General features: G+C 38.5%; 1 protein-coding gene across 3 annotated transcripts in view; it reads left to right on the top strand.

The window, feature by feature from the left end:
- Positions 1–273: 273 nt before the first annotated feature.
- The window catches only part of EMB1687 (ribonuclease P family protein / Rpp14 family protein), an 82,431-nt gene continuing 74,770 nt past the window's right edge, over positions 274–7,934 (top strand). The window contains exon 1 of one of the 3 annotated variants that reach the window (XM_089447054.1): positions 274–466. The gene's annotated coding sequence lies outside the window, so the exon portion shown is untranslated. The remainder of the gene's footprint in view (positions 467–7,934) is intronic. The other 2 variants (XM_089447053.1, XM_089447052.1) reach the window with 2 other exon arrangements.

The following is a 7,934-nucleotide window of genomic DNA, read 5'->3' as shown; positions in this document are numbered from 1 at the left end:
AGGAAAACCACACCACCTGTAATTACGTGTTGATGGTCCTTAAGGTGGCAAGTTTTTACTCCTGCAAGATACCTCTGGACTTTGGACCATTAATCTATTTCCTTATGTCCGAGAAAAATAAACTCTTAGCCCAGCAAAATCAATAACAATGCCAACTTACTACTACCACTTACACATTGTTGACATTAATATGGAATTTATAATGAAAACCTCACGACATGAAAAAAGAGCATGAGATCTTGTCCCCTTACAATGGGTCGGTCGTGAGAAGTTTGGGTCGATTTCTCAAAGCCTAAGGTTACGCTTGACTAGAAATGCACTTTATCATCGTAATATGTCATCATCCTTCTAAGTCTCTCTACAATTTCATCAAGCTGTCCACGAGACGCGAGTTTGGCGCACCAGGCGGAAAACGGCAGTCAGGGCCAAATCGTTATTCACAGCTTGTTCGGTCTCTTGTACGCAGGTTTTCCTTTTCCTCCGTAAAACCCTTTCTCTATTGAATTCGACGTAAAAATAAATTTCTGATTTGTAGCACTACCGGGCTTTCTTTTTGTTGTAAACTTGTTCCAGTAGTCCCACCCGTGTTGCTGTATGGATTTTATCTCGAAACGACCTTCCTTTCATGTTTGTTATTTAATGTCCATCCGCTTTTGTTTCGGAGGGGCTGGCAAACAGGTCAAATAGGTCTCATAAATTTTGTTTGCCTCCCCTTTGTTGGATTTAACCTATGTATGCGATTTTATCAATGCGTAAACTATCTGTTTTGTTTGCTTGAGATGCAGGGTTGATTCCAAATTTTATCACTGTGATTGTTTGGACATGCATTTAAAGAATTCGGCATTTTAACACCTGATTATGCGCACAACTCTAAAAGTGTTCTCCATGAGTAATGTATGTAGGTGGGTGGAAACGTTGTAAATTAAGATTGGGTTGAGTAACATGGCCAGAAATCACCAACAATTCACTAGTATTCACAGTATGTGCCCGTTCTTTTTGCTTCAGAGCATTTACGTTTATAGGGTTCAGGTTGTTTTTTTTATCTTCCTAGTTCACATCATAGTTTCAGCTCTTACAGATGCTCTGCATAAACAGTCAATTACTGTCTTTTTTTTGTTTTCCTCCCAAGCAAACTGCAGTTTGTCAGGTTAGTTCACATCGTAGTTTCATCTCTTACAGATGCTGTGGATAAATAATCAGTCACTGTCAATTTTTTGTTTCTATCACTGAGCAAAGGCTCTGTTTGAGGCATTCATATTGATAGGGACTCGGCTGTTTATTGTGTTATTTGGTAAAAGTGCAGTCTTAATGTTAGTGCACATCATGGTTTCAGCTTGCACATATTCTCTGAGCCGTTATCGTCCATTGACGGTATGTCACTTGCCCTGTTCACTCGAGCATTAGGTTTGAAGACCTTGATATAGTTTGTAACATTGTATTATGTGTTAACTTTACATGTTGTCTTTGTTACAACATATCCTTTTCCATTTGTTCTGGTTACAATGCATTTTGAGATTTTAAAGGTGCTTCCTTTCTGTCAGACCAGGAGTAACTCCAGACTTGGCAGAAAAACTGATTCATTTATTTCATTAGGTAGCTATTGTTATATACATGAATGTGACTGATCAGTTCATCTTCTTGATGACTGTTCACATTCCACATTCACCCAATCGCAGAGGATTAGGTGTCAACATTCCCCCCTTAATCTGAAGGGATGTTGGTGAGTCCAAGCATCGTTCTGAATCTTTCAAGCTTTTCTCTTCCAAGCGCTTTGGTGAAGATGTCTGCAATTTGCTCATTTGTGGAACAATGACGAAGATGGATTGTTTTGGCCTCAACATGATGTCGGATCAGATGATATTTAGTATTGATGTGCTTTGTACGATCATGGAACTTTGGGTTCTTGGCCAACTTTATTGCAGAGGTGTTGTCAATCATGAGTGGAGTTGATTGTACTTGTTTTACCTGCAAATCTTCAAGAATTTTCCTGAGCCACACAATTTCTTTCGTTGCTTCAACTGCTGCCACGTATTCTGATTCTGTTGTGGAATCTGCTGGAACTGATTGTTTGCGTGATCTCCAAGAGACAGCTCCTGATCCAAGACTCATAGCATATCCTGAAGTAGATACTCCAGTTTCTTTGTTTCCATCGAAGTCTGAATCAGAGTATCCAATCAAGCTGAAGTCGTCCACCTGTGTATATTTGATTCCAAGGTCTTGAGTTCCCTTCAAGTACCTTAGAACTCTTTTTGCAGCAGACCAATGTCCCTCACAAGGCTTTTGCATGAACCTGGAGAGGATTCCAACAGTAAATGAAATGTCTGGTCTGGTAGTAGTGAGGTAGATGAGACTTCCTACAAGCTGTCTATACTTTGTTGCATCCTCAAATTCCTTTCCTTCAATAGATGTGAGCTTTAAGTTTTGTTCCATTGGAGTAGAAAGAGGATTGCACTCTGTCATGCCAAATCTGTTTAACAAATCTCCAATGTATTTCTTTTGAGAAAGAAATATGGATTTTGGATGTTGGGTTACTTCAATGCCAAGATAGTAATGAACATAGCCCAAATCAGTCATTTCAAAACTTTTTCCTAATTCTTTCTTTATGGATGCAATATAGCTTTCATTGTTCCCTGTCATTAAAAGATCATCTACATATACCACAAGATATACAACTGTTTTGCCAACTTTCTTGACAAATAAAGTTGCATCATCAAGATCAAAATGATTGAAGTTGAGTTTCAGAAGATGCTCAGTTAGTTTTTCATACCAGGCTCGTGATGCTTGTTTGAGGCCATACAAGGACTTCACAAGTTTGCATACTTTATGTTCATGTCCTTTCACAGCAAATCCTTCAGGCTGGGAGTCGGGACATAAAAACATTCTCTTTTAGATCTCCATTCAAGAATGCAGTTTTTACATCCATTTGATGGACTTTCCAACCGTTCTGAGCAGCTAGTGCAAAGAGTGTCCGGATGGTGGCCCATTTTGCTGTGGGGGCAAAAGTTTCCTCATAATCGACCCCTTCCTTCTGTGCAAAGCCTTTTGCCACAAGCCTAGCTTTGTGCTTGTCAAGTGAGCCATCAGCTTTGTACTTGTTCTTGTAGACCCACTTGCAGCCAATTGGTTTGGTTCCAAATGGAGGATCAACCAGCTTCCAAGTGCCATTCTTTATGAGGGCATCATACTCCTTTTTCATCGCTTCTTTCCATTCATCATGAGAAGCAGTTTCTTTGAAGGAAGTTGGTTCAAAATCTGTAGACAAGTTCAATTCACAATCATAAGTAACATCCATATCAACAGGTGAATTAGAGTCATCTACATCACCTCCATTTTGTCGGTTTGAATTTCTGGTTCCTGTTTTTCCAAGAACATCAGGATGAACACTTTCAAGTGTCTTTGTCAGCCACTTTGGGGGACCAATCTGAGATGGTCCAGGCTGCTCTGTTGATTGAGTTGGGACTGAATCAAGATTGAGTCTCCCAATTCTATCAATTACATCACTTAAAGCATCATCCGTTGTTGGAGTTTCATGCAGAGGAGATTGTTCTTCAGAAGAAGATTCCACATGTTGTTCTAGTATAGGAATCCCCCCTTTAAGATGTGGAATTTGATTATCAAATTCTTGAAATGATTTCGTTTTTGCGAATCTGTCCAAGCGATCAAGTTGCCGCTCAACAACATTGTCAAATTTGGATGATTCAAGAAAAATGACATCTCTAGATACAACAAACTTTTTATTTACTTCATCATAGAGGCAGTATGCTTTAGAGGTGTTTGAATACCCCAGGAAGATACACTTACGACTTCTAGCACCAAGTTTGTTTCTATGTACCTTTGGTATCAAAGCATAACAGGTGGAACCAAAGATCCTGAGATGTTTTACCGAAGGAACATGTCCATACCACAATTCATAAGGAGTCTTGTTTCTTATAGCATTAGATGGACATCTATTCTTTATATATGCAGCACATAGAACAGCATCAGCCCAAAACATTATCTTTACATTTTTGAAGAAAAGCATGGATCGTACCATATTCAAGATTGTTCTATTCATTCTTTCAGCTACACCATTCTGTTGGGGATTATAAGGCACAGTTGTTTGATGTTTAATCCCATGTTGGCGAAGATAGTGTTCAAATTCATTTGATGTATATTCTTTTCCATTATCAGTGCGAATAGACCCAATATGAGATTGTGCATCATTTTCAATCCATTTATGAAAATTCTTGAATGTTTGAAAAGCATCAGATTTGTTCTTCAATAAATAAACCCAACACATTCTGGTGTAATCATCAATAAATGTCATGATATATTTATTTCCATTTGCAGAAGGAACATGCATTGGACCACATAAATCTAAATGAATGAGTTCAAGCTTCCTATGTGCTCTTGAATGTGAATCATGAAAAGACTGTTTGCTATGCTTTCCTAGAATGCAAGCATCACATTGCTTATGTTTCCTAGGAATTGTAGGCAAACCAGCAACACCATTTTTCTTCAATAAGCGGAGACTGTCATAGTTTAAATGTCCAAATCTAGCATGCCATAATAAACTTGATGGAAGTGTACCTTCTTCATGATGAGAAATATATGAGAAATGATGTGCATGAGCAGAGGTTCCTTGCAGTTTGAGAAGCCTTTCTTCTTCTATTCCCCTCATGACAAGTGAGTGGTCAGATGCTTTTCTTACCTCAAGCTTGCCATCAAACATATGAATGGAGTGACCTTGCTGGCGGATGTGGACCAAGGACAACAAGTTTCTCTTGAGTTGTGGGAGATATAGAACATGATCCAGAAGAAAGTCTGGAAGACCAGACAGTTTAAGTCTGATTGTGCCAAGCCCTGATGGCTTGATTTTTGACTGATCTGCAAAGTATACTGCTCCATCAACATTGTCAGTGAAATCTTCAAAAAAATCTTTCCTATGAGTCATATGACAGGTTGCTCCTGAATCAAGCAACCAATCATTTTTCGAAGAAGCAAGTGAAGCATTAAACAAATCTTCATTTACTCCAATGTTACATTGTGCCTCAATATAGTGAGCGGATTCAGGTGCTTTACCTTTGTCTGTATCATCAATTTTACCTTTCTGCTGGTTTCTTTTCTGCTCAATTTTGTCCCATGGTAGCTTGCATGTAGAAGCATCATGTGAACCATTTCGTTTGCAGCGAATGCAATGCAGATCTGCTTTTTCTCCTTGAGAATGTCTGCCCCCCCTGCCTCTGAAGTATCTTCCTCTTCCTCTTCGTCCACCTCTTCCTCTTGTAGAATCTTGAGCAGGATGCTTTTCTTTATGAGCAAGGCAAACAGTCTCTTCAGAAGATTCAGGGACTGTCTTCTTTCCAAAGGCTTTCTCTCTTTCAGCAAACTTTTTCACAAGAGAGTCAAAGGTTATATTTTTAAGATTTCCATTTGCTTGTAAAGACTCAAGATAATTGGAGTAAGTAGGATAGAGTTCCTTGAGAAAAGCAATAAGAGGGATATCCAGCTCCACCTTAGTGGATTTGATATCATGCATTATGGATTTTACTTCAGATGCAAGAGCAAGAGGATCATTATTTTTTAGTTCAAGAGTGAAGAGTTTAATCATGAGCTGAACAACTTCAAGTGCAGAATGTGAGTCATAGAGTTCTTTGAGCTTTTGTAAAGCTTCAAAGGCAGTTGAATATGATGAAATATGGCGACTTACTTCTTCATTTACAGATGCTGCGATTAATGCATATGCTTTGCTGTTCTTGTTATCCCAAATGACGAGCTCTTTGTCTGATGTAGGCTGTACTGGGTCATTGTCTCCTTCTCCGACACACACTCCCTTCCACAACTCATTGAAGATGAGGGTGTGTTTTATCATCCGGGACCATTCAGGATAGTTCTCCTTGCCAGTGAGAACTATCCCTACCATAGAGATGATTGAATGCATTCTGTAAAAATACTTCTGCTGGAAAAAAAATCCTTATGTTACAGACTTATGCGCTTTATTTTCCTCTAACGTTTGATAGAAGCATCAACATTTCTTTGTACATATCACTTCAATATATCATGCAATACTACTATGTTTTGAAAAAAACGCGCAAGGGATCACTTCAATATATCACTTCAATATATATCAATATATCATGCAATACCACTTTGAAAGCAGCGCAATATATCACTATATCACTTCAATGTATCAATATATCACTTCAATATATTACTTCAATGTATCAATATATCACTTCAATATATCATGCAATACTACTTTGAAAGCAGCGCAATATATAAACGCTTTAAAAGTTTTGAATGATACTGCACAATACTCAACACTATGAACAAACGTTTTGAATGGTATACACTGCGCACAGCCTTGATTGCAACACGTCCATGGGTTTAGTTCATCGCAATTCGAATTCAGTTTCCACTTCTCTTCCCACAGACGACACCATGTTCTTGCTTATTTTCTCTACAGGAGATGGTCCAGACACCGCGTTTCTCAAGAAACCAAAACAGGTAGTAAAATGGTTTAGAAGCAGCATTGATCAACAACGTGGCTTTGAAAGAGAGCTTGGTGCAATGGGTGACATAAAAGCAGATTAAATATTCAACTTTGAAATATGCGTTAAATACACTCAATCATCACAGCGAAGGATCGAAACTTGTATCGATTGCCACGGCAAAGAATCGATGCTCCAAATTTATATGGAATCCTTTACCCAACTTACAATCAACCACAGTTCTTCACAAGGTTTCAACACGCATTACCTTTGCTGTGTCTGGCAATTCATGCCACTGTCAAGACTGATCAATACGCCGTCCAAATGCCTTTCAATACCATGTTATCTCCAGCTGTACAAGGTTAACCGAACCAGCAACCACAAAGACCCGTTCAGACCGTTCAAAGCCTCATTCGGCTCCGCGACAGCTTCTGGGACAAGTCTTTCCCAAAAAGACTCGAAATATTCAGTTTTCACCGTCGAATAGCTCAGAATCGCCAGTTTTCTGCTAGAGGGTATAATGAAAAGAGCAGCGTTCAACAGTGACCGTTAAAGAGGGTATAATAAAAAGAGCAGCGTTCAACAGTGATGCTACTGACAGACAGGCGGGGGCAGCGCATTATGGACAGAATAATCAGATGAATGCAATGCAATGGAGGCAGAGCATTTCAGGACAGACGCAGTGGCAGAGATGAAGGGAGTTACGACTATTCTTAGGATTTGCTCTGATACCATGTTAGACTAGGAGTAACTCCAGACTTGGCAGAAAAACTGATTCATTTATTTCATTAGGTAGCTATTGTTATATACATGAATGTGACTGATCAGTTCATCTTCTTGATGAATGTTCACATTCCACATTCACCCAATCGCAGAGGATTAGGTGTCAACACTTTCCATTCCTGTTTTTGTTTTAAACCTATAATTTTGAATATGATCGCGCATCATGCAAGAAACTTGCATCAATAGTGCTGCAAACTCATATTACCTTATGCGCTGAACACTCAGTCATTTGGACAAAATTATAATGATTCTATGCCGCAAACACTGAACTAGATCAAGGGAAACAGAGATAGAGACCATGACTACAAATCTGTGAACAATTAAGAATTGATCAACTGTGTGAGACAAAATTGGGTAGAAATGAACATTTGGATGCTAAGGCTATAGTGAAATGATGTATTAAGGTTCATTTGCTTTGTCCAAAATGTTATTTCCAATTCCCTAGTAATTTGTTGTTACAACATTCCCTGCAAGAAAAGCTGTTAAGTGTTTTTCTCCTATAGTTATCTCCCTTATCTATTGGAAGAATATGCAATAAGCCAGTTGAATATTCTCATGATATTTATGTCCTCTTTTTATACGAGTGTGTAATGGCTCAAACTTCAAAAGTAACCATACATAAATTATATATAGAAATTCATAACCATTTATTGATAAAAGTAAAAGAAAATTCATTAATAA

This window comes from Pinus tabuliformis, chromosome X, assembly GCF_031772625.1.
Source record: "Pinus tabuliformis cultivar Carrire ecotype Pingquan chromosome X, CPIR1, whole genome shotgun sequence".
Taxonomy (NCBI): Eukaryota; Viridiplantae; Streptophyta; class Pinopsida; order Pinales; family Pinaceae; genus Pinus; species Pinus tabuliformis.
This window is presented reverse-complemented; position numbering and strand designations above follow the sequence as displayed.